Consider the following 27,450-nt stretch of genomic DNA (forward strand, 5'->3'; position numbering starts at 1 on the left):
GGCACTTACCATAAATGGAGCTTGCAGGACTGGAAGTTGCTCTGAGTGAGTCAGTGAGTGCTGTGTGGGTATGAAGGCCTAAGACATCACTGTGCGCTACTACAGACTTTATAAATACTACACACAGGGGCTACACTAAATACATTTAAAAATACTTTTCTTGAACTATAAATTAACCTTAGCTTACTGTAACTTTTTTACTTTATAAAATGTTTAACTTTTTTAACTTCTTGACTCTTTTGTAGTAACATTTAGCTTAAAACACAAACACATACAGCTGTACAAAAATGTTTTCTATCCTTATTCTATAAACTTTTTTCTATTTTTAAAACTTTTTCCTTTTAAGCTATTTTGCTAAAAGCTGGGACACAAACACATCCATTAACCTAGGCCCACACTGGGTCAGGTTCACCTCTATCACCTCCATATCTTGTCCCACTGAAAAGCCTTCAGGGGCACGCATGGAACTGTCATCTCCTATGACAGCAGTGCCTTCTGGAAAACCTCCTACTGGACTTCCCGAGGCTCTTTTACAGTTAACATTTTTTTTCATAAGTAGAAATACCCTCTAAAATAATGATAAATAGTGTAATATAGCCAATACATAAATCAGTAATAGTCATTTATCATCACCAAGTATTATATACTGTAAAGTGTACGTGCTAGACTTTTATACAAATGGCCACACAATGGGTTTGTCTACCCAGCACCCCTGCAAACGCATATTGTATTGGCATGTTATGATGGCTGTGATGTGACTAGCCTATGGGAACTTTCCATCTCCATTATCTTACGGGATCACTGTTGTATGTGCAGTCCACCGTTGACCAAAACCTTGATATGTGGCACATGACTCCATCATCATCTGTAATTACCCAAATGTACACCCAGTAGCCCTCATCCCAACCTTGGCCTATTAGTTCATGTGAGATGGGAAATGATGCAGAATGGAAGGGTGACTGGCTAATGAGCCAGGTTCCAACTCCACTTTTAGGTGCTGGGTGACCCTGAATAACCACAGTGCATCTGAGCCTTGGTCTCCTATTTGTAAGATGGTTGAGTTTGTGGTTTTGGGAGTCAGACAGGCCTGATTAGCCCACTCAGTGAGTTGGGCAACTTCCCTAGTTCTCTGTCCTGGTTTCCTCACGTATGACATGGAAATCTTAAAACCATCTCAGAGGGTGGTCATCAAGATGAAATGAGATAGAGCTTGTAAGATTCATAGTTGTGTGCCAGGCACAGAACTCAGTGATTGTTGGGTGTTGATTGCCATTTGGTACTGCCTTTACTGCTATGACCACTGGCAACCAGGCAGAGAATGTGGCTGTCATCTCCTGACATAACAAGTAAACCCTCACTATCTACATCATCCTTTACCTGAGTGGTTCTCTGAGTGTGGTCCCCAGACCAGCACTCTCAGCATCACCTGGAAACATGTCAGAAATACACATTTTCAGGCCCCATTCTGGACTTACCAACTCAGAAACTCTGGAGGTAGGTGGGGACCAGCCATCTTTAGCAAGTCACGTCCAGGTGATTCTTCATAGAATTCTGCATTAGCCCCAGCAGGTTGAGAACCACAGCGTTAGTCCCAATCTTCCTAACCCTAACTTCACATTAGAGCCACCTGATGCGCTTTACCAGCATGCTAATACCTGGCTCCACCTGAGAAGACTGGGAGCCCCAATCTTCCTAACCCTAACTTCACACTAGAGCCACCTGATGCGCTTTACCAGCACGCTAATACCTGGCTCCACCTGAGGAGATTGGGATTTAGCTGGGCTGGAAAGGGACTCCCAGTAAAATAGAACCAGCAGGGTGTGAGTGTGAGTGTGTAAACTAGGACACACACACACAGAGACAGAGAGAAACAGACAGAGGTTTTGATCTAAAGAACTGGCTTATGCGATTGTGGGGCCTAGTAAATCCCGTGTCTGCCAGGCAGACCAGCAAGCTGGAGACTCAGGGAAGAGCTGGCACTGCAGCTCGAGTTGGAGGCAGTCTGGAGACAGAATTTCCTGTTTCTTGGGAAACCTCAGTCTTTTTCCCAAGGCCTTCAACTGATTAGACGAGGCCCACCCACCCACATTATGGAGAGTCATCAGCCTTACTCAACGTCTACTGATTTTTATGTTAATCTCATCTAAAATATACCTTCACAGCAACATCTCAATGGTGGTGAACGAAGTGTCTGGGTGCTGTGGCCTGGCCAAGTTGACACACTAAAGGAACCACCTCGGCTGGGCAGCAGGGAAGCAAGGCCGTGGAGGCCTCCCTCCTGGCTCACATTCTTTCTGAACGAGGTCAACGAAACAAAGAGGCCGCCCCCTCCCAGGCCACATCTCACGCAGCCCCCGCTCCTCTCCTCACTGTCACTGCTGACAACCTGCGCAGCACCCTTGTTTGGGGGTTTTCACCCTGAAGGTGTCTTCCCAGCTTCTCCCTGGGAGCGCTCAGCCTTGTGTGACCCGCTACCCTCAGCTCTGCTTTGAGGGTACTGCAGGCCCCCTCTCAGGTCATGTGTGGATGGATAGAAACAGACACAAGACTAACCTGCACATGGAAGAGGGGAACCGGAATGAAGAGCTCCAGGAGCAGCACAGATAGAACGCCCGCAGCGCGCCTGAGGTGGGGCGCGCTGCGTGGTGCCGTAGGTGGCGGGCGCCCTGCGTGGTGCCGCAGGTGGCGTGCGCGCTGCGTGGCGCCTGAGGTGGTGCGCCCTGCGTGGTGCCGTAGGTGGAGTGCGCGCTGCGTGGTGCCGTAGGTGGAGTGCGCGCTGCGTGGTGCCGTAGGTGGAGTGGGCGCTGCGTGGTGCCGTAGGTGGCGGGCGCCCTGCGTGGTGCCGTAGGTGGAGTGCGCGCTGCGTGGCGCCTGAGGTGGTGCGCCCTGCGTGGCGCCGTAGGTGGCGTGCGCGCTGCGTGGCGCCTGAGGTGGCGTGCGCGCTGCGTGGCGCCGTAGGTGGCGTGCGCCCTGCGTGGCGCCTGAGGTGGGGCGCCCTGCGTGGTGCCGTAGGTGGCGTGCGCCCTGCGTGGTGCCGTAGGTGGGGCGCGCCCTGACGTGGCGCCACTAATAGAGCGCCCACAGCAAAGCCACCGAGGCAGGCGCCTTAGACCTTCGCAGAACCTTCTTCACAAGCCCTTCTGTGTCTCCGTGCTCCTCAGCGTATTCTTGTGTACGTCAGGTTAGCCTCTTTCCTGGCTTCGGGATGAGGGCAGACAGGGGAATTTAGGCTGCTGTTATAGGAGTCACAGAGGCAGCCTGAAGGTGATGGAAAGTCTGGGAAACACTCCCTGAGGAAAGCTTTGGGTGAAGCAGGTGCTGAAACGGGGTGGCCCTGCCCCACTGGGGCTGAGGCATCGCTTCTAGGACATCTGAGGTCATCGGGTGACGGTGACAAGATGGACAGGGATGGACTTCCACGCTGGCCTGGGTACTGCTCTCGCAGGTTGCCCTTGGAATGAGCACGGAGAAGGAGCAGTGTGCTTTGGTTTTCAGAATGTACACGGGTTTCGTTTAAAGGGCTGCCCTTTGATGAGATGATGTCCTGCTGACTTTAGGAAAGGAGACGGTCATGAGAGTAATCGTAGCTGATGGGGTTCAGGGTGTTTTTTCTTTTCTTTAACGCTCTTATATGACATTAAAAAAAATTGTCAGCCCTTTGTTGGTTCTCCAGTTTGGAGGGAAGAGCAGTGAACGTTAGGGTCCTTACAATCCGAAAGCCGCGCAAACCACTGATCTAGGTTCTAGAACCTTCACCTGGAGTGATTTCACTGATTGCTGTTTTTAAAGAAGGATCTTGGGGTTTAATTCCTTTGCATCTTTTCTCAACCTTGAGTCCTTGAGCTAGCCAACTCCTGAAGGCCAGGGTAAAGGGAAGGCCTGCCTTGCCATCATGGCACCATCACACACAACAATAGGAAGTGGCGAAGAACCCGCAGCCTGGCAGGTGCTGGGCAGAGACTGTGAATAAGGCACCATTACACACCACCCAGAGTTACCTCTGGGTAACTCACACGGCAAAGAAAAGCACACAGTGACCACTACCCTACTCTGTTTTTTTCTGCGATTTCGTCACAGGCTCTTTTTATACAATTTAGGAACAGAAATATCCAGGTTCCTGTCCTTGTGAGGAAGCCATTCATGTAGTTTGGCATCCTCAGCCTGATCATTAGGTTATCTCTGCTTCCCCCGTCCAATGCAATGATCAGGTCAGGATGGGCACAGACCCACGCTGGGCCAGTCAGATCACACCTTGGGGCTTCTGTTTTAAGGTTTGGGAATAGACACACTTTCTGTTTCATGGGGTGCAGTAGCCCTGAGGACTGTGTAAGCCTAGAGCCGCTAGTGGCCTCCTTTGCTACCCTGTGGCGTGAGCCTGCTGGGTAGTAAAGAAAATATAGACGAAAGAGCTGAGAGGTGGAGTGAGAGAGCTTTGGTATCTTTGTTTGAATCTCTACCTTCCATCATGCCTAAAGCTATCTGCACTCTGGGACTTCCCAGTATATTTCCTTAAAGGGGTTTGAGTCTAGTTTTGATCATTTGTACTCCAAAATATTCCTGAAAAACGCTCCCTAACATTTTATGCTCTTTCTACCAAAACTCAGAAGCCCTTTGCATGAGTGTCATTGGAAATCCACTGACCCAAATGCCATAGGCTGAGCTTAAGCCATTATCCTTAACACATTCAATTCCATCTAAGAAATTCTTAGGGACCTGAAATCAATCAGGGACCAACTGTAGGACCAGCTTGGGGTCATCATGTCTGTGAAGAGAACAGCCCGACTTTATTAATTTGTTCTGATGAGGAACTTCCTACTGAACTAATTTGGACCTATATGAGCAATTTATTTAACTCCATGAGCTTCTGTTTCTACATCTGTAAGATGAGGGATAGAAGTAGCAGTATTGAAGGCTTGTTCAGTTTTGTTCAATTCAGTTCAGTCTCTTTCCAAACAGCCCAGGTCGACACAGCTCATCCAGTTCCACTCCCATGCGCGAGAGCCTCAAGTGACTTAAACTGTACTTAGACAGTCTCTTTCCTCACCTAATCATGGCTCAGGCTGGGCCAATCACACTCCCTTTCCAAGGAACTGGGCACTGTGTTGCGGGAGTTCTACTCTAGGGAAACCAGGATGTATCATGTGAGAGGCCCAGTGAATGGAGCAAAGGAGTAGGGAAAAGCAGAGAGAGACGTGTAAGGACAGGGTCCCACACCTTTGAGACCCAGGAGATCTCCCACTTTGGGACCCAGGAGGTATCTTGACATATGTCCACTAAAGAGCCCTTTGGGCCTCTAGCTAGCTGGAGAGGTTTCTTTTTATTACTCCTAAAAAACAGCAGCCAATCCCTGAAGACAGTTCTTAGCTGAAAATCAGTTCCTGTTTCCATGTGGTCCTGTGGAAGCTCCAGTCCACCCCTCTGTGAAAAGGGCTATCAAAGTTGCTTCACCTCAGAGGATTAGAGCTCAGTTGGGGTAATAGATGTGGAAAGGGATCTTAGAAGACAATAATTTCCCATAGGAACAATTGGAATTTATTGGACCCGCTTACTCTTCTTTTAAGGTTTTGTACCAACAGGCGAGCATCACACGCCTCTCCTCGTGATCTCTACACAGATATTACTTCTTGAGGTTACTCGCAAGGAGCCAGCCAGCTGGCCGGAGCCAGCTCAGGAGACTGAACTGGGTGTAGGATGACGGACGGTTCAAAGAGGCCCTTTTCTGATGCAGAATGTCCTTGCTACTAGCCTGAAATTCCATAATTACAGGTTGATTTCCTTATGACTTGAAAACACACTTGAATTAAAATGCAGACTAGGCAAAGTGTCCTTAGATTTGACACCAAAATCATGGCCCACAAAAGGAAAGATGATATATTATCCTGTTTAGGCTGCCATAACAAAATACCATGGACTAGGTGGCTGAAACAACAGCAATGTATTTTCTCACAGTTCTATAGGCTGGAGGTCCAAGATGAAGGTCTGATAGGGTTCAGCTTCCGGTGAGGGCTCTCTTCCTAGCTGGTAGACAGCTGCTTTCTCACAGTGTCCTCGTGTGAGAGACTCTCTCTTCTTTTTTTTTTTTAAATTTATTCATTGATTTTTTTCTTAAATAAAATGAATTAACATCCATTATAAAAACTTTAAATCTACAGTAGGGTAAAAATAAACTATAAAACCTCCTTTTCAATCCCCTCATTTACTTCTACTCCACAGAATTAACGATTGTTAATATTTTCTTGTTTATCCTTTCAGAACTCCATTTATTGGTGAGAATGGTGTCATATAAATTGTCTTAGCCAGTTGTGATGGCTCATGCCTGGATTCACAGCATTTCTGGAGGCCAAGGTGGGAAGATCGCTTGAGGGCAGGAGTTCGAGGCCAGCCTTGGCAATACAGAGAGACCCCATCTCATATGTGTTTTCTTATGCTTTCTCTTGGATATATGTTTGATGTATTTCTTCTTCTTTTTACAAAACCATTGACTTATCTGTTTATGTGTCATGCCAAATTCAAATAAGAGTGATAGACTCTCTTGTATTGTGGGCACCTGTTTAACTTAAACTTTGCCCAGAGATTGTCCATGAAGGATTTGCTGACTAATCTTTTCTTGGGATACTGTTTCTCATTTCCTTTTTCCTTTTTTTTTTTTCCCTGTTCATCTTCCAGCTCCTTTTCTTCTTCCTCTTCTTTTTCTCACTCTCTCTTTCTGCCTGCTTCTCCTCCTCCTTCTCTACATTTCTGCTTTCCCTTTTGTTCATCTTCACTGCAGTTTCCATTTGATTGTTCTAGATTTTGATCCCAAGGCATAGCTGGTTGTTTCTGTATAAAAAGATTTGAATTATCAGGGGCTTCTGAAGTATCAGGATCTCTCTCCACACTGAAAAAGTTTCTTCTCCCACTTCCTGGACACTGTCCTTTCCTGGACTTCCTCAAAGTCAATGGCTGGTCTTTCAAAGCTTTCTTTGTTGCTCCTCTTTCTCCTGTCTCTTTTCTTCTTGTAAGAGCACCAGCCCTATGGGATTAAAGTCCTACCCTTATGACCTCATTTAACCTTTATCACCTCCTCTCAGGCCAAAACAGAGTCACACTGAGTCTCATTGGGAGTTAGAAAATTCAACATAGGAATTTTTGAAGGACACAATTCAGTTCATAGCAGATTGATATATTCAGCCTTATCTAAATTTAAAACTTTTGCTCAGCAAAAGACCTGTAAGGAGGACGAAAAGACATGCTATAGACTGAGAGAAAAGATTTGCAACCTATATATCTAACAGAGAACTTGTATATTAAATATATGAATCTCACAAAACTCAACAGTAAAACAAATTCCAATTAAAATATGGGCAACAATTCTGAACAAAATTTTAGCCAATTGAATGTAACAATGTATAAATCCCATGACCACATGGCATTTATTCCACATATGTACAGCTAGCTCAATGCTTGATAGTGAATGTGATTCACCATATCAACAGGCCAAAGAAGAAAAATATGATCACATCCATTGACATTGAAAAACATTTGACAACTTCAACACCCATCAATGATTAAAGGCACTCAGTACATTAGGAATAAAGGGGAACTTGCTTGATCTCATAAAGAGCATCTGTATAAACCTAAAGCTAACATCATACTCAATGGTGAAAGATTGAATGCTGTCCTTCTAAGACGGGAACAAGATAAGGATGCCTGCTCTCACCACTCTTATTCAACAATGTGCTGGAAGTTTTAGTCATTGCATTAAGGGAAGAAAAAGAAATAAAAGTCATTTAGAGTAAAAAAGAAGATAGAAGTGTCTTTATTTGCAGACAATATGGTTGAAATCCCAAGGAATCTGCAAAACAAAACAAAACTTCATAGGACAAATAATTGAGCTCAGTAAGATCACAGGATACAAGATCAACACACAAACATCAATTGCATTTCTATATACTGACAATGAACAAGTGGAAACCAAAATTTAAAAATGCAGCACAATTAATAATTGCCCAAAGAAATGGAAATAGTTATCAAACAGATCAAACAAAACATACACGGTATCCTTATGCTGAAATTACAAAGTGCTGATGAAAGAAACCAAAGAAGACCTAAATATTTAGGGAGATGCCAGCTGTGGTGGCTCACGCCTGTAATCCCTGAACTTTGGGAGGCTGAGGCAGGAGGATCGCTTGAGCTTAGGAGTTTGAGACCAGCCTGGGCAAGATAGACCTCGTCTTTACTAAAAATATATTTTTTAAAAATTAGCTAGCCATGGTGGCGTGTGCCTATAGTCCCAGTTACTCAGGAGGGTGAGGTGGCAGGATTGCTTGAGCCTGGGATGTCAAAGCTGCAGTGAGTCGTGATCGTGCCACTGCACTCCAGCCTGGACAACAGATTGAGAGCCTGTCTCAGAAAAAGAGAAGAAATTGATAAATTGAAACTTATCAAACTTAAAAGCTTTTCTTGTAAAAGCTTATGTTAAGAGGACAAAAAGACAAGCTACAGATTGGGAAAAATTATTTGAAAATCACATGTTAGACAAAGGACTTGTATCTAGAATATGTAACAATTCTCTAAACTCAACAATCCAATTAGAAAATGGACAAAAGACATGTAACAGACATTTCACTGAAGAGGATGTCCAGATGGGAAACAAGCATGTGAAAAGATATTCAACATCATTAGCCATTAGAAAAATACCAATTAAAAGTACAAGATAGCATTACATACCTACCAGAATGGCTAAAATAAAATATAGTGATAACACCAAATGCTGCTGAGGATGCAGAAAAATCAGACCACTTATACACTGCTGGTGGAAATAAAAAATAGTACAGCCATTCTAAAAAATAGCTTGTCAGTTTTTGGGTTTTTGTTTTGGGTTTTTTTTTTTTTTTTTTTTTTTTTTTGAGACAGTGTGGCTCTGTCACCCAGGCTGGAGTGCAGTGGCACAATCTCGGCTCATTGCAAGCTCCGCCTCCCAGGTTCACGCCATTCTCCTGCCTCAGCCTCCTGAGTAGCTGGGACTACAGGCACCCGCCACCACGTCTGGCTAATTTTTTGTATTTTTAGTAGAGACAGGGTTTCACCATGTCAGCCAGGATGGTCTCGATCTCGTGACCTCGTGATCCGCCCGCCTTGGCCTCCCAAAGTGTTGGGATTACAGGGGTGAGCCACCGCGCCCGGCCTTGGTTTGGTTTTTTTGAGACAGGTTCTCACTCTGTCCACCAGACTGGAGTGCAGTGGCACCATCATGGCTCACTGCAGCCTCAACCTCCTGGGCTCAAGCAATCCTCCTGCCTCAGCCGCCCAAGTAGCTGGGACTACAGATGTGTGTTACCATATCCAGCTAACTCTTGTATTTTGTTTGGGTAGGAACAGTATTTTGCCATGTTGCACAGGATGGTCTTGAACTCCTGGGCTCAAGCGATCTGCCTGTCTCGGGATCCCAAAGTGCTGGGATTACAGGCATGAGCCACTGTGCCTGGCTATCAGTTTCTTTTAAAACTAAAAATGAGCTTATTTAGCAATTACATTCTTGGGCCTCTATCCCAGAGAAATTTTCATTTCAAAATCTTGTGTTTTTAACAAAAATTTATACACAGTGTTCATAGAAGCTTTATTTGTTATAGCCAGAAAAGCTGGAGACAACCAAAATGCCCTCTAATAATGTATTAAACTGTACTACATCCATACCGTGAGACACCATTCAGCAATACAAGGGAGAAACTACTGATACCCGTGGCAAATTGGATGGATCTCAGTGTAGTCATGCTGAGTGAAAAGAGCCAATCTCAAAAAGTTACCTATTGTATGATTCTGTGCACACAATATTTTTGAAATAGTAAAATTGCAGAGCTGGAGAACAGATTCGCAGCTGTCGGGGATTTGGCAAGATGAGAGGGGAGGAGAAGGCCATGGCTAAAACAGGATAGCATAAGGGATCCTTGTATTCTATATTCTGACTGTGGTGGTGGTCATACGAACTTACATTTCATAGAACTAAGTATACACACACACACATGCACAACTGCATGCATGTAAAGGTGGTGAAATTCTAAGGTCAATGTACTGCATCAATGCCAGTTTCCTAATTCTGCTATTTACTATAGTAATGCAAGACGTTACCACTGGGGAAACTGGGTGAAGGGTGTATTGCTTCCTTTTTTCTCTCTCTCTCTTTTCTTTTTTTGAGATAGAGTCTTGCTCTCTCACCCAGGCTGGAGTGCAGTGGTGCGATCTCGGCTCACTGCAACCTTCCCCTCCCGGGTTCAAGTGATTCTCCTGCCTCAGCCTCCTGAGTAGCTGGGATTACAGGTGTGCACCACCACATCCAGCTAATTTTTGTAATTTTAGTAGAGATGGGGTTTCACCATGTTGGCTAGGGTGGTCTCCAGCTCCCGACCTTGTGATCCACCCTCCTTGGCCTCCCAAAGTGCTGGGATTACAGGCGTGAGCCACGGTGCCCGGCCATGTTGCTTCTTATCACTGCATGTGGATCTACAATCCTCTCAAAAATAAAAAGTTTTTTTTAATGTGGTTTCCCCTAGAAAAAAAATTCCATATAAGTGTACAGGTTCCTTTCCACATCCATTATCCCAACTGCTTCCATTCCTGGGAGTTCAAGCAGTCTTGTTCGCCCATTTTGCAAGAGAAAACTAGGACCAAAATGGTCAGTATGGCCAAGGAAAGATCATATTCTTGGTCCTGTGACTGGCTCTGTTCAATAGCTGTAGATAGAGCATTATTATCCCTATTTTACCTATGAGAAAACTGAGTCTCAGAAATACGACGTGTCCAAATTTATATACTTAGAGTATGAAACAGAGCTCTTTTGATTGTAAACTATAGAAACTAAACCCAAGCTGGATTAAGGCAAAAAGGTGGCATTGGCTCAGGTAATGGAAAGTCTATGAGTTTCAGGCACAGCTTGACCCAAGTACTAAAACCATGTAATTGGGATTCCACCTCTCAATTTTAGCCCTGCTTTCTTTCGCATTGATTTTATTCCTAGGCAGCCTTTTCCCAAACAATGGCAAAGATATTTTACATTCCACCAACTTAGCAAACCATAAAAAGAGTCCCTCTTCCAATACCTCCAGAAAGGTCCTAAATTGATTCTGACTTTTCTGGCTTGTTACATACCCAGGAATACGTACAGTTGTTAATTGGCCTGGTCCAGGTCACATGCCCACCCTCGACCTGAATTATCTGAACCGACAGTAGGGAGGATTGGTTCTACAAGGGAGGCTGAGCACACAGAAAACACACCTGCGTGGGCTCCCACGAAAACCCACAGGTAAATCGGAGGGCTTCCTACAAAGGGCCTGGATAGAGAGCAGCTGTGAACAGTAGCTTAGCTTTCCTTTGATGTTGGCCACCTGTCCTGCCAACCACTCCCTCAATGCTCACCTCTTACCACTTTGGCAGGAGCCAAGGGGCCCCCTCTAAGTTGCACAGCAATCTGAGCATGGAACAAGGGGCTGGAATTCGAAGTTGCTCTAAGAAACAGCCAGTATTTCTTTCTCGAAGACACCATAGACCCGTCTGCTTTGCAGAGTAATGAGAAGACACATGTGTTAATAAAGGCGAACATTTGCAACTTGCCTACTAGAGACAGCTGAGGGTAAACACCGAATGGGATGCTCCCTTATTATTATCTACGCCTTGCCAGGCCACTTAGGAGGATGCCAAGAGCCCACAGTATTTCATCTCCAGCTCCGACTTCATCAGAGCCAAGTCCTCATCGCCCTATAGTCTTGCCAGCCGAGTGGGCAGTGCCAGCCCCTGCCATGGGAGGGGATGTCCAGTGCATGGTGCCCCTGTTCCAAGGGGCGCCCTCCGGAGCTGCTGTCCCTGCAGAGCTAGTGAGGGTAGCTCTGTTTCTGCTGAGGGCCTACTGGGGACCACATACCCTTTCCTGGGTGTGCTTTTGTCTGTTCCCAGAAGCACCACTCATCCATCGTCCTCACTTTAATCTCCTCCTTCAGTTGACATATTTAAAATTAATGCGGAATTTTTTCTCATCCAACTCTCTGGTTAGGGCAGTGAGCCTATTTCTCCCCCTCAAATGAATCTTCTAGGTAAAATAATGGAAAAATATGTTTTTCTCTCCTACCCTGGCCCTACTTTTAATGTCTTTGGCAGCCCCGAACAGAGCCACTATATAAAAAATCAGACACTTTATTGCTCAGTAATTAGCCCAAGCTAGCCCAGGCAGACAGTTTGCGGGTGGAGAGAAGAAGAGATGGATGAGGAAGAGGTGCCCAGGGATGTGGTAGGTGCTTGTATGTAATGAGCTTTTGAACAATTTCCTGTGCTGGATTTCTGTGGGCAAAAGGTGTCCCTGAGTAGGCTATGCCAAGTTACTTCCCGAAGATGTGAGCGTTAAAAAACATTTTTTCCTCAATCTCATGGTGTTATGGTCTGAATGTTTGTGCCCTCCCTGCCAAACTCTTGGTTGAAATCCTCACCCCCAAGGTGATGGTGTTTGGAGGTGGGGCTTTGGGAGGCAGTTAGGTCATGAGGATGGAGCCCTCATGAATAGGATTAGTGCCCTTAGCAAAGAGACTGCAGAGCGCATTCTTGGTCTCTTTGCATTGTGTTAAGGCACAAAGAAGCTGTGGCTGGATGTGGTGGCTCACACCTGTAATCCCAGCACTTTGAGAAGCCAAGATGGGTGGATCACCTGAGGTCGGGAGTTCAAGATCAGCCTGGCCAACATGTTGAAACCTCGTCTCTACTGAAAATACAAAAATTAGCTGGGCATGGTGGCATGTGCCTGTAATCCCAGCTACTCTGGAGGCTGTGGCAGGAGAATCGCTTGAACCCAGGAGGCAGAGGTTGCAGTGAGCTGAGCTGGTGCCACTGCACTCTAGCCTGGGCGACAGAGCAAGACTCCCTCGCAAAGTAAAAAAAAAAAAAAAGAGGGGCTGGGCACAGTGGCTCATGCCTGTAATGCTAGCACTTTGGGAGGCCAAGGCAGGTGGATCACCTGAGGCCGGGAGTTTGAGACCAGCCTGACCAACATGGTGTAACCCTGTCTCTACTAAAAATACAAAGTTAACCAGGCGTGGTGGCACATGCCTGTAATCCCAGCTACTGAGGAGGCTGAGGCAGGAGAATTGCTTGAACCTGGGAGGCGAGGATTGCAGTGAGCTGAGATCACGCTTTTGCACCCTAGCCAGGGCAACAAGAACGAAATTCCCTCTCAAAAAAAAAAAAAAGAGAGAGAGAGAAGCTGTCAGTCTGCAACCCAGCACATAGCAGGTGTTCAGAAAGATGTGTTGAACTGAGCTGATGCAGGGTGAATACAGACACAGCTCACGCATGAAGCCAGGTGAGCCTTGGCCCAGGCATGCCCTCTGGGAGAGGTGGGGGATAAATGAGAGGATACTGCCCCCCTGTTCCTATCAAGTAAGGCTTCCTGGAGCAGATGCAGCTTGACTCCATTTGGGAGCACTCTGGACACTTCTGTACTTCTGCTGGACCACCACAGGAGACCAAGCAGGCTTACCTGTCCTCTGTCCTCCCTCCCACCTTCTTTTGTGCTAAGTCGTCCACCGTCAAGGCCTGATGTTCTGTTGGTGACCACTCTGTCTCTGCTGGTTAAAAAGCCGGTTCTCAAAAGGACTGTCCAGTGTGGCTGACCTTCACTCAGCAGGGTCTGTGACTCCCAGGTATGAAGCCACTGGCGGAGTATCCAGGGGCCAAGGGCTGATGCGTTTCTCCTCATCCACCTCACTCTGACCCCAGATGCCAGTTAGCCCAGGAGAGGTTCCTGAACACAACCCCGATGGAAGCAAACATAAGTTCTCAATGCCTAAGGGATGGATGTGGCAAATCTGGCCTCAGAACCTAAACCAAGCAGGGAAGTAACAGCAGCAATTCTGAGGCTGGGAAGACCGGCTTGGGAAAGTTGCAAGCACTGAAGCATTTTCAATTCTTAAAATGCAGCAGCGCCCCATTGCCCCACCCTGAGCAGAGGAAAAGGCAATCAATTCTTCTGTGGCAAAAACAAAATAAAGTGCTCAGCTGATTAAAACTGCTGTTGCAGGAAGAAGCCAGCCCTCTGAGATGGTTTTGCCAGAAAAACACAGGATGCCCAGTTAAATTTGGATTGTAGATAAACTAGAAAACAATCTTTAGTATAAGTATGTCCCCTGAAATACTGGGGACATACTTATACTAAAAATTATTGCTTACTTAGCTGAAATTCAAATATAACTGGGCCTCCTCTACTTTGCCTGGCAACCCTGCTGTGATAGGTAGAGGCTGCTGCTGAATCTCTGCTGTGTGTTCTGTTCACAGGTGGTGGGCAGTACGGAGGAGGATGAAGAGGCGTGGTCCACCACAACAGGTTACCCAGAGAGGCTGCAGAGAGTTTAAAAGGAAGGAGAGGGATCACCAGACCATGAAGTAGGTACAAAGGCATTCCTGTCCAAAATATTGAAGACTTGGGAACAGCATAAATGTTTCACATCAGGAAAATGGTTTGAAATGATGGTATATTTATATGATGGAATATCAGGCAGACACTAGATAGTATGTTTGGGAGGAAACTTCAAAAACTTTGAAAAAAAAAATGCCCACCTTGTCTGTCTCTGAAGAGCCCTGAGCTCCCTGGACCCACACAGTTGGGCAATGAGGGCTTTTATCCTGTAGTTACTCCTGAAGATGAGTCCAGGCCTTTAAAGTTGGCTCTGCAGGTTCACATCTCAGTTCTGTGGCTTCCTAGCTGTGCCGTCTTCGAAAAGTTATCTTTCTGTGCCTCAATCGTCGCATCCCTAAATGGGGCCAATATGGGCCAACCTCATAGGGTTCCTGTGAGGATCAGGATGTGATAAACACTCAGGACAATGCCCGGGACATGGTAATAGCTTGGTGCAATAGCATCAGCTCAGTGTGCGTTAGCTGTGATTTCTCCCATTTCCCACAAGGAGGCTAAAGGACAAAACCGTGGAGAAAGTACAGGCGTACCTGGAAGATACTGAGGGTTCAGGTCCAGACCACTGCAATCAAGTGAGTCAGACAAGTTTCTGTTTCCCAGTTATGTTAAACGCATGAAAGTTATGTTTACACTATACTGTGGTTTATTAAGTATGCGATAGCATTATGTCTAGAAAACCAGTCTAAATACCTTAACTTTAAAAGATACCTTATTGCTAAAAATTGCTAGTGATCAAGTGAGCCTTCAGCCAGTCATAATCTTTTTGCTTGTGGACAGTCTTCCCTCAATGTTGATGGCTGCTGATTGATCAGGGTGGTGGTTGATTAATCTGTGGGTCACTGTGGCAATTTCTTAACATAAGACAACAATGAACTTTACTGTATCCATTGGCTCTTCCTGTTGCGAAAAATTTCTCTGTAGCATGTGATGCTGTTTGAGAGCATTTTATCCACAGAATAACTTTTTTTCCCCAAAAAATTGGGCTCAATACTCTCAAACTCTGCTGCTGCCTTAGTAATTAAGTTTAGGAATATTCTGAATACTTTGTTGAATTTCAACAATGTTCACAGCATCTTCACCAGGAGTAGATTCTATCTCAAGAAACCACTTTCTTTTTTCAATAAGAAACTACTCTTCATTCATTCAAGTTTTATCAAGAAGTTGCAGCAATTCAGTCACATCTTCAGACTCCACTTCTAATTCTAGTTCTCTGGTGTTTTCTTGCTATTTCTACCACATCTGCAGTTATTTCCTCCACTGAAGTCTTGAACCCCTCAAAGTCATCTATTGTTTCGAACTCCTATTAATGTTGTGGGGTTTGTTTGTTTGTTTGTTTGTTTGTTTGTTTGTTTTTGAGATAACAAGGCCTCCCTCTGTTGCCCAGGCTGGTCTCAAACTCCTGGGCTCAAGCAGCCCTCTCACCTCAGTCTCACAAAGTGTTAGGATCCACCATGCCTGGCCAGTGTTGATATTTTCACCTTCTCTCATGAACCACAAATGTTCTTAATGGTATCCAGAGTGATGAATGTTTTCCAAATTTTCAGTTTACTTTGCCTAGATCCATCAGAGGAATCATTATTTATGGCAACTACAGCCTTATGAAATGAATTTCTTAAATAAGATTTCGAAGTTGAAACGACTCCTTGATCTTATGAGTTGCAAAATGGATGCTGTGTTAGCAGGCATGAAAACAACATTAATCTCCTTTGACGTCTCCATTGGAGCTCTTGGGTAACCAAGTCTATTGTCAATAAGCCATAATGTTGTGAAAAGAATCTCTTTTTCTGAGCAGTAAGTCTTAAGAGTGGACTCAAAAAATTCAGTAAACCATGCTGTAAACAGATGTGCTGTCAGCCAGGCTTTGTTATTCCACTTATAAAACATTGAGTAGAGTTCACATAATTCTTTTCTTTTTTTTTTCTTTTTCTTTTAATTTTTTACAGCAGAAAGTAAAGGCTAAGAGTTAACATCATTCTTAAGGCCCCTAGCATTTTGGGAATGGTAAATGTGCATTGACTTCAGCTTAAAGTCACCAGCTGCATTAGCTTCTAAAAAGAGAGTCATCCCATCCTTTGAAGCTTTGAAGCCAGGCATTGACTTCTCTCTAGCTCTGAAAGACGTAGACAGTGTCTTACTCCAACAGAAGGCCATTTCGTCTACATTGAAAATCTGTTGTTGAGTGTAACCACCTTCATCAATATCTCAGTTTGATCTTCTGGATAACTTGCTACAGCTTCTACATCAGCACTTGCTGCTTCTTCTGTACTTTTCTGTTAGAAAGAAAGCTTCTTTCCTTAAACCTCATGAACTGATCTCTGCTAGCTTTCACCTTTTCTCCTGCAGCTTCCTCATCTCTCTCAGCCTTCACAGAACTGAAGAGAATTAGGGCCTTGCCCTGGATTAGGTTTCAGCTTAAGGGAATGTTGTGACTGGTTTGATCCTTTATCCAGACCATTCATGCTTTCTCCATATCAGCAATAAGGCCAATAATAAGGTTTCACTTTTTTTTTTTAATCTTCATGTGTTCCTTGGAGTAGTACCTTTCATTTTCTTCAAGAACTTTTCTTTTGCACTCAAAACTGACTGGTGCAAGAGTCATAGCTTTCAGCCTGTCTTGGCTTTCAATATGCCTTCCTCATTAAACTTAATAATTCCTAGCTTTTATTTTAAAGTAAGAGACGTGTGACCCTTTCTTTCACTCATTCAGAGGCCATTGTAGGGTTATTAACTGGCCTAATTTCAATATCATTGTGTCTCAGGGAATAGGGAGGGCCAAGAAGAGGGAGAGAGATGGGAGAACAGCCAGCTAGTGGAGATTTTTCTTTTCTCTCTCTACTACCTTAAGACAAACTCTTGTTAGGTTACCTTTCCAGCCCTAATCTACCAGGTTGGGAGCTGTGCAGGGCTGGGCTTTAAGGAGGCAGAATAGAGAGCTTTTCAATGCAGTGTGGTAGAAGGTCACTGGCTATGTCTTCTGGCCCCAAACACCACACATCACCCACCTCTCCGACACCTGCCAGTTTCAGCACCTGAAAGGTGATAATTTCCAATTTATTTCACAGGCTCTTGAAAGATGGGTCATTTGTAGAACCTCAAGTGGCCCAATGGGGGCTAATTGGCAGCTGGGTTGTGCATGGTACTTAGGTAAGCGTAGGGGAGCAGAAGTACCCAGAGGTTCATACAATAGATGTGTTAGTCTTAGGTTTTAAGAAACTGAGCTGTACTGTGGTTGCTTGAGTAAGCTGTGTTTATTATAAGGGCAGCTCTGGAGTAAAGGATGGAATATAGATGACATGCACAAGCTTCAAAGGGACCCCAGAAGTATTTTTACAGTCAGGCCTCATGGGAATAGGAAAGTGATCCAGGAAGGGTAGTCTTAGGGTGATCATCACCTCAGCAGCAGGAGCCCTCTGATGCCCTTAGCCCTTACCTTTACTCAGCTCTTAAGGGTCTTTCTTCCATTGCCCGTATTGAAGCAGGAAATTTTCCCTGACCCCTTCGTGGGTAGGAACTAGAGTGCAGGCACTGGAGCTAGCCAGCTGCTTTGGTGCCACTGAACTCCACTCTCTCGAACCCATTGTACTCAACCCTCATGGAGGGAGCATGCAGGTGAGTGGGTGTGGGAGCCAGGGTGAGTCTTTTGGGTGCCAGCAGAAGCAAAACTCCATGTAGGCCTTGCAGCAGCATCTAGCAGGGAATATCCATGACCCCCAAAGACCCAGAAGGAGTGTTACAGTCAGCGCTCTTTCAGCTTTGCTGTCTATGGACAATTTAAGTGTTAACAACTCAGTGAGCCCTCTGCCTTTTCACGTGAGGTGGCTGCTTTCTGCCAGTGAGGGCAGAGGGTCAGTGTGACAATCTTTTGCCTCCGCACCTATGGTACCCGAGCTTTTGTTCACTGTCCAGGAAAAATCAGATTGTACAAATGAATTAAAGGTTGGTGAATGCAAAAGATTTTATTGCCGATGAAAGTGGCTCTCAGCAGGAAGGGGAGCTGGAAGGGGGATGGAGTGGGAAGGTGATCTTCCCCTGGAGTCCAGCCATCCCCAGCCAGACTCCTGTCTGAAGCAATGCCATCAAGCCATCCCTCTGAAGTCAAACTGCTTCTCCCTGACGTCCAACTGTAATCTCCGACATCCTGCACTTCTCCTCTTCTCCTCTCTGCCAGTGCAGCCTAGGGTTTTTATGGGCAGAAGATAGGAGACAGGGCAGGCCATGGGTGGTTTTGGAAAGTGCAACATTTGAGCAGGAAAACAAGAATGCATGTTCTCACTTTGGGCTGTGGTTCCAGGCTTGGGGGTGGGACCCTCACTGGGGACCCACCCTCTTCTGCCCAGAATTTCCCTTCCTCCTGTCCCTATCACTATGACTGCTTGCAACCTACTCTTTCTCTTTCCTCTACCTCCTGGCCTCTGCTAGTTACAGCCTCTGCCTATTCACAGATTCTCCAGCTCATGGCTTCTGAGTATTACTTCTCTCTGATGGAGGTTGAGTTTATTTTCCCATGACCAAGCACTCAATTGCCCCTCTCTGTTTCATATTTATACTGCCCAAGGAATGAGTCTGCAGAATAGGCACTGACCCTGCTGTCTATCCACTGTCCAATCAGCTGTGGCCATGTGGTCACATGATTATGGTTCTAACATGGCAGCTCACGGTGGGAGGAACTCATGGGAAGAGGACTATGGGAGAGGCAGGCACCCCAAGGCTTGTCCTGCCCACATCAGAGAGATGAAAAAGAGGGGGTATGACTGTGCCAATAACAAATTTTCTCTATTTTATAGATTGGCTGCTGGGGGAGGGTCTGGTAAAATAAAATGAGACACTGAGTTCTGTCATGGAACTTTATTTTCAATAATTAGGCTTTATTTTAAAGAATCCTTAGAGTTCAACCCACAAACGCCAGAGAGCCAAGGGGCACTGTTTGAAAAAAAATAACGCTAGGTCAAATCTGACCCTCTAACCTTGTAGCCAGGCTGCTTTTTTCATTTTTCACAAGTCAGACACGTCTTTGGGGACAGTGGTAAGAACACAAGGAAGTGATCCCAAGTCCCCTAGACGCTTCAGCATCATCTGGCCAGTGAGGGCAGTATTTTTTGCCCTAACTCTCTAGGCACTACTAAGTTAAAGATGTACAGGACGTATCATGTAGCTGGCTCATCTCTGAGGTAGTCTTCCAGCTGCCTTGATCTTGTCTTAGGCATGTCTGCTGGGTTCTATAACTTAATATGGTAAGTCATTTTAACAGGTAAACAGTGGAGTTTTTTGGTTTGGGGGTTGGGGGATTGGAAGAGAAGGAGAATGAATGTACCAAAGACATCTAAAGGGAAAGAATCCAAAAGAGAAAAGGGAATATTTATCCACTTAACATTTACATTAAAAAAAGTGTAGTTTTCTTTGAAACACTTAGCTTAACTATCAGAACAGAAATGTGCTCATGAGGTAATTCACATGAAAGAGGCAATGACTGATGGCTTAAGGATAATATATACTCACGTAGTGGGAGTAAGTGTCACACACTGTTCCAAGTGCTTTATCTGTATCAAGTCATTGGTCTCCACAATCTTACGAGGGAGATACAATTTTGATTCCATTTTACATATAAGAAAACTGAGGCCCAGAACCATTAATTCACTTGCCCAAGGTCTTGCAGGTAGCAAGTGGCAGAGGTGGTGGCATTTGAATCCTGACAGTCTAACTCTCAGAGTTTAGGCTCTGAATTACAATGTTCTCAAAGGAAATTTAAAACTATATGGAATTGAATGAAAATGGTAACACAACATATTAAATTGGATGGGATGCAGCCAGTATTTCTCCAGCATGCATTATGTCTGAGTGGTTTTAAGTCCATTACCTCTATGAGGCAGGGTCACCTGAGCACACCCATGCTCAGAGAGGTCAGGTACTGACACAAGGTCACACAGGTAGGAGATGGAAGAACCAAGATAAGAACAGAGGTCTAGTTCCAAAATCTGCCATCTACTCATTAGTTCTCCCTGTGCACAAGTGATACCTTTCAAGGTACATTTGCACTTTGATGGAAGATAATCCATCAACCCAAGAAATAATCATTGATGGTGGAAAATCTAGAAATAATTTAGCTTGTGGAAGTGTGTCTTCCAAGCATCCCTGAAATTATAGCTCACAATTCGCTGTTTCCTAAGTCAGCTCTGCTAGAAGATGACAGAATCTGAGCTCTGCTTGGGCAGTTTTCTTTCTGCCTCTTCCCTCAGGCATCCCCTGTGGGAGGAAGGAGGAGCTCAAGGTCAGGAGAGCACTGTTCCCTGGGAGGTAAGTGCAGCACTCAGCTGCATTGACTCCAGCTGGCATCCTTCAGTGCGGGAGGCCTCATCATCTATCCCTGCAGGGCTTTGTTCCCTGCAGGCCTCTGAATGTGAGATCCACCCTCTTTGGATTTCTGGGGCAATTTTTGCTTTACTTTTTCACCTGACCCTTTGGTTTAAAAACACAATAAGGAGTGGGAATTATTAGCATTGGAGTTAAAGAATGCTGGCTTTTAGGACCTGTTTTTTTCTGGTCAAGCTGAGAGAGGAAATCAAAGCTTCCATTCTTCTCCCTGGAAACAGAACTTACAGAAGTGTGCCTTATTACATCATTGTTGATAAAAAGCAAGTGAGAAATACTTGAGAATGTGAAAAATCACAGAGTAACTGTGTGTGCATTCTACAGGGTAAAATCAATGGATGACATCCTTCCTGAGACTAAGATGGTCCGGTCCAAGTTAAGAAGAGGGGGTTAGATGGAGATGCCAGGAATTGATGAAACTCTGTGTGCAAAGCACAGCACAATTAGTGCCAAGAGGAGGAGGTGGTCCTCTCACCTCCGAGGACTTCAGAAGGCTGGTTGGCCTAGGGAATGCCAAATACTCAGTAGTGCCTCTGTTTCCTAATTGGCCAAAATGTGAAAAAGTAAATGGGCTCAAATAAATATTAATGAAGTGTTGACTATGTACTACATTGCAAAACAGCCTTTGTGGTTAGGAAATTGACTTTGCAAAAATTATGGCAGTAAGAAATCTGACATAGGTCGCCTCATCTTGCTTCTGCTCTCCAAGCTGTCCTTGGTCATTCCTGGGCATAGGACAAGCTAACTTTCGGAGGAATTTAGTTTATAGTTTACATTTAAAGCAAAGGTGATAATAGCCCTTCCCCAAACTAAACCACCTTTGTAAACTAATGAAAGGCCACAAGGTTAGGATTATGAGAGGGGCCTGAGTTCCGACAAGACAGGCATAGTTTCTATAATCCCTTACTGCTCAGGGATCATGTGGCCAGAGGTCACAAGATTTGTGACTTTTCCAATTGCTTCTATAAATAACATCGCTCTTGTAGAACTTAAGATTGGTTTTTGAGATATCTTTCAGACTGACCCCACCAGGACTCATGACTCATGGCTCAACAGGTCTTGTGGCCCCCACGCAGAGGCAGACTCAGTTCACGAGGACCATTTTCCACACCCTTGTGATTTCATCCCCAACCAATCAGCAGCAGCCATTCCCTAGCCCCCGTCCACAAAATTATCCAAAAAACCTTAATAGCCAAGCCTTTGAAGAGACTGATTTGAGCGATAACTCCTGTTCTCCCACGTGGGTCAGCCTCACGCCGGTTAAACTCTTTCCCTATTGCAATGCCACGACCTCAGTGAACTGATTGTGTCTGCACCGTGGGCAGGAAGAACCAGTCAGGTGACTGCAGTTAGACAAACGAGAAGTTAATCTGTGGGTCTTTCACTGACCAACAATGACTTCATCTCTTTGAGCCTCAGTTTCCTCATTTATAAAATGGTGCTCATAGCAACTGTACCTGAATGTAACAAGCCCAGGGCCTGAACTCTGATACCCACCAAGGAAACACAAATAGGCAAGTCAGAAATCTTCTTTTATAACAAAGCAAGGAGGGGAATGCACCAGCCATCCCTAGCAGGGCTTTCTAAAACTCTCCTCAAAGTTGTATTCCACAGGATACCGGCTCTCTCTCCACTCCCCACCAGCCCCTGCCACACTCTCAAATATTTTCTTCCTGAGCTCTCCATGCCCTTTGTTCTATAGATCAACGTGACTTGTAGCTCAATGTGTTCTGTAGATTAATATTCAGATGTCTCTGGTACTGCACCCCACGCTCTGCAGCACATCAGTAGGGTGCGGTTGAGTTGAGGGTTACACAGAATAATAACTTTTTTTTTTTTTGATACACAATCATGCCATAGGTTGACATGATGATTAAAGAAACCACAGATGCAAAAAGCCACTAACAATAAACCTAAAATGTGGGGCAGGCTCAGTAAAAGTTCATTTCCTTCCTCCTCCCGCAGACACGAAGATCAAACGTATCTGAGAGGTTTTGGAAATTGAGCACACAGTAGGGCCCTATTCTGATGAAAGCGCTGATCCGATGCTGAGATAAGAAATAGCAAAGTGATGGTCTAACCCCACTTGGGGGTGCGATCAGCTATCCTTCCATGGGCCAACTCCCACGGTGGGATGGGGTCTCCCCTCCTGAAGGGACGGAGGAGAGAAGGGGAGCAGGGGTGGTCTAAGGCTAAACCTGTGAAAGGAATGGTGATCTCAGAGCGGGTGGGGTTAAGACACTGATCTGTGGGCTAAAAAAAAAAAAAAAGATACCTCAGGAGAGTCGGTTAGCAGGAACCTATCCTCACTTGTAGCTGGAAAACAGTCTGGTTGGGGCTATTTGGTCTCTTCGAAGTCAACTAAAAACACACGAGAGACCAGGCACAGTGGTTCATGCCTGTAATCCCAGCACTTTGAGAGGCCGTGGCAGGAGTATGACTTGAGCCCAGGAGTTCAAGACCAGCCTAGGCAACATAGTAAGAGCTTGTCTCTCCACTCCCCGCCGGCAAAAAAAAAAAAAAAAAAAAAAAAAAGAGCTGGGTGTGGTGGTACATGCCTGTGGTTCCAGCTGCTCAGGAGGCTGAGGATGCAGTGAGTCATGATCACGTCACTGCACTCCAGCCTGGGTGGCAGAGCCAGACCCTCTCTCAAAAATAAATAAACAAAATAAAAAATAATAAAAATATATATTTTTATTGAATGAAAATGATAACACATGCATGTGTGTGTGTGTATATATATATATATTTATATATAAAATGACTCCTTCCTTTTTTTCCTAATATTTTCCCTAATTACACAACAGAACAAACCAAGAAGAAACAAGGTCAAACTTTCTAGAAAGCCTGGATCCTTTCTTCATGAGGAAAATAAAATCATGCAGCCCTTTAGGGTTTCAGTCAGTGATCCTGTTATAGGCTGAATGTTGTCCCCCAACAAATTCACCTGGTGAAGTCCTAAGCCCCAGTACCCACCGATTGTGACTGTATGTGGAGACTGGGTCCTGAAAGAGGTGGTTAAGGTAAAATGAGGTCACAAGGGTGGGTCCTAATCCAGTATGACTGATCTCCCTATGAGAACATGAAGATGGCCATCTGCGAGCCAAGGAGAGGGGCCTCAGAAGATACCAGTCCTGCTGACACCTTGATGTTGAACTTCCAGCCTCCAGAATTGTGGGAGAAATAAATGTTGTTTAAACTGCCCTGCCTGGCACCCTGTCATGGCAGCCCTAGCAAACTAGTCCAGCTGCACTTCTCTGCGTGGAGACCTCTGGTCCCAGGGCAGATGTTCCAGCTCCTCCTCTTCCCTCCTGTGCCCTGCTATTCCCCTACCAGTTGGCTCCTCCTGCCTGCTGGCTCTGCAGTGGCACCAATACCGAGGCAGGGGTCAGCAAGGGTGTGCTCTGGGTACGCCTGGCCCCAGAGACCTGAAGCTGGCCCAGGAGGGTCAGGAATGGGCACAGCGGTGGGGAGAGGACAAAGCTGGAGTCAGTGCAGCCTTGTACCTACCACACGAGCACTGTGGGCAGGCGGCCGGCAGGGGTAGTCTCGCTGTATTTGAATGAGACCTGCTGTGCTTGCCGAGCCAGGAGACAGGCCCTGACTTCCCTGAGCTTCCAGGAAGTTGAAGCGTGGAAAGAGGTCATTTTCCTTGACCCAGCTTGGGGAGCCGAGGTCTGCATATGCCTCCCCTCTCTGGAGGAGGCAGAAGCCCTTAGAAGACTCAGCTCCCTCAGTCAGGAAGAGAACCTGGTGCCTCCCAGAGGTGAGCACAGGTGTGGGAATAAGCAAGCTGAATCTGACTTAGAGGCCTAATATTTACTTTCCATCCTTATTCAACCCCCCCAACCTCCATACCCCAGGGTGGCACAAGAACCAGGCAGCTTTTAAAGTGGCAGAAAATAGGGGTGAGGCCACAGCCCTTCAGGTCCTGGGGTTGCCTCTGAGGAGCTCATTATCTCCATGCACGGGGTCCTTTAGAGGCGGGGAGACTGCTGCTTCCAGGCCACAGGGACCAGGGCCCTCAGATGATGCTGGCAGCCACAAGGGCTGGGGTCACGCCCCCGGAGAACACACAGTGTTTCTCCTCTGAGGATCTATCCTCATGAGAGCCTCTAACCTATTCTTTTCCAGAACTAGGTGCTCGCTCGCTCTCTCCTTTGAGAAGCTTAGGGTTCCAGAAAAACAAAAGCCAGGGGGGCAGGGTAAAGTCAAGCAAACTGCTTGCTGAAAAATTGGGTATGAGAAATTGGAGCTGAAATGCAATCATTCTGCCACACCTGCTACACACAGCTTTGCTTCCCGGCCCTAGTCATGGGCTGAGGAAGACTCAGGGTCCAGCTCAATCTCAGCAGCCTTGTAGCTGACCTCAAGGCCACCAAATTGCATCTCCCTGAATGCAGGGACCGTGTCTTGCTTATCACCATAGCTACCATTTATCGAGAGCGTTCTCTCTCAATGTGTGAAGTGGTTTCATATCAGTTATCACTAACCCTCACCACACTGAAGTCAGATGTTATTACCATCTTTTAACAGGAATGGAAATTAGGGTTCAAGAAGGTGACTTGCCTAGGACTTCATAGCCCATAGCTGCCGGAGGTGGGATTTGAACTCGTCTGTGAGGTTCGACATCACCCCAGCCCAGTGCCTGCTCCTGACAGAGACTCAGCAAGTGCAGCTCTGCATGTTTCCACCATCACGGAGGCCTGCTTGGGGCAAAAATCTTGCTAAAGAAAGGTGGCTGATGGTTTGGAGAGAAGAGACGCTTATTCATGCAATTCCCAAGAATCCCATCTCCGGCTTAGAAGGACACCTTTTCTGATTTCCCATTCAAAGGGACTGACATACGCTCAGGGGCTGAGGCAGCAGCTGTTTTCCCTGTGCACAGACTGGAGAGCGGTGTGTGAGTGAAGTCTGCGGCCACTTCTCTCCTCCCCCGAGCCTTCTGGGGTTTGGGTTTATGACTCCAGAGGCGGAGAAGCCTGTTCCCTTTCTGTGCGGATCCCGTCATTGACAGAGTCTGTTTTAGAAGAGCATTTTTAGATGGCAGTGAACGTTCCAGACCCCAAAGCATTCTCTTTGCAGCAACGTCTAGCTTGGGTGGGGATCGGGTGGGTTTGTGAACACGTGTGTGCGTGCGAGTGTGAGTGTGTGCACGTGTGTGTCAGCCTCTCTGTCTGGCTCTGCTGCTAGCCACCTCTGAGATATCCTGACTGTGTAGCCGGGGCATCATCCAGCCGTAGGAATCTTCAGCAAACCTGCAGTTCAGACGAACGCCCTTGTTTTGGCCCTGAGAAGAAAGTCTGTTGAGTCTGAGGGCTTCAGAGTCATTCTCTCAAGGCATTCGTTCAGCTTTGTTTCCCCTGCTGCTACCCTCTCTGAAGTCGTTATTACTCATTAGGTATATTGCACATAGAGGAAAAGTAGGTCAAGGATTAAAAAAAAAAAAAAAAAAAAAAAATCATCTCTGGGAGAAGCACAAGTATTGTGTAAAGCTATTTTGAACTTGCGTGAGATTTTTCAAGGGGAAAATGTTTTGTGCAGGGATGGCTGCTGTCACAGCCGACTTACCAATGAATGCCCATGTCTGGGCCTTTCATATGCTAACCACGTGCCCTTAGAATTCCATTTTGAAATGATCATTCTGCCCAGTGGGGTGAGCGGCCTCTCAATCCAGGTTCTATACAATATAGGCCACCTCGAGGATCCTCCGTGGAACGGAACAAGAGAATCCTGAGAAATCTCTGGAAAGGAACAGAAAGAATGAGAGAGAAAAATGTGAGTCTGACCACCGGGCGCCTGGGACCTATGTGCCACCCAGGTTTGGAGCAAGGCTGCGGGGCAGATGATGTCCAGGAGAGCCTCAGAGAGTCCGGGCTCTATCTGGAAAAAAACCACGTTCCAGCTCACTCTGCTCTGAACTGCATCTGCTCTGTGCTGAAAGCTTTGTTGCTGCCGTGAATATATTTAGGGGGAATAAAATGTGCAGTATCAAAGCGACTGGCTTGGAATGGGCTGGATGCATCTTAGGCTCCGCAGGGGGAAAAGGCCTCTAGCTAACAGTTGACAGAAGGGGGAAGGCAGTGAGGACTGGGCCCACCCACGGGAGTCTGGGCATGAGGCGGGTCCTGGTTCCCAGGCTGCCCTGTGGGAATGTGCTCCATGGGCTGGGGCTGCTGTGCTGGCTGCTTTTGCCCCCAGGGGGTCACCACGCTGGGCTTCTCCATGCTGGGCTATCATGATAATGCCCAGGGTTTACGGGTTTACGGGCATTATCTCGCGCAGTATTGTTTTGCTCCCTTTCACAAAGAAAGGAAGGAAAAGAGAGGCAGGAGGAGAGAGAGGAAGCCAGACAAGCGTTCAGCTCTGCTAGTCGTTCCTTGCCTGGGTTAGGCTTCCCTGGAAAGTAGCCCACATTGTCTCGTACCTTCTTCATCTGACAGCCAGGTGCTCCTACTGGGAGCATACCTGTAGTAGGCCATCGCTGTGCCAGTTGACTGAGAAAGCAGTGTCCCTGCTTTTCTGGAAACTTCCATACAACACAATTCCCGATGGAAAGCATTTAACAATTATGGGTGGGGCTGTGATCAAAAAGTAAACTCTAGAAAACGTTAACAGCTAAGCTGGGCGTGGTGGCTCACACCTGTAATCCCAGC

General features: G+C 46.0%; 1 long non-coding RNA gene across 1 annotated transcript; it reads left to right on the top strand.

Annotated features, from left to right (window-relative positions):
- LOC110741098 lies at positions 1-26,890 on the top strand. The gene is made up of 3 exons (XR_002516791.2): positions 1-3,172; positions 14,290-14,397; positions 26,488-26,890. It is a non-coding gene; the product is annotated as an uncharacterized LOC110741098 (long non-coding RNA).
- The last annotated feature ends 560 nt before the right edge of the window (positions 26,891-27,450 follow it).

This window comes from Papio anubis, chromosome 14 (assembly GCF_008728515.1).
Source record: "Papio anubis isolate 15944 chromosome 14, Panubis1.0, whole genome shotgun sequence".
Taxonomy (NCBI): domain Eukaryota; kingdom Metazoa; phylum Chordata; class Mammalia; order Primates; family Cercopithecidae; genus Papio; species Papio anubis.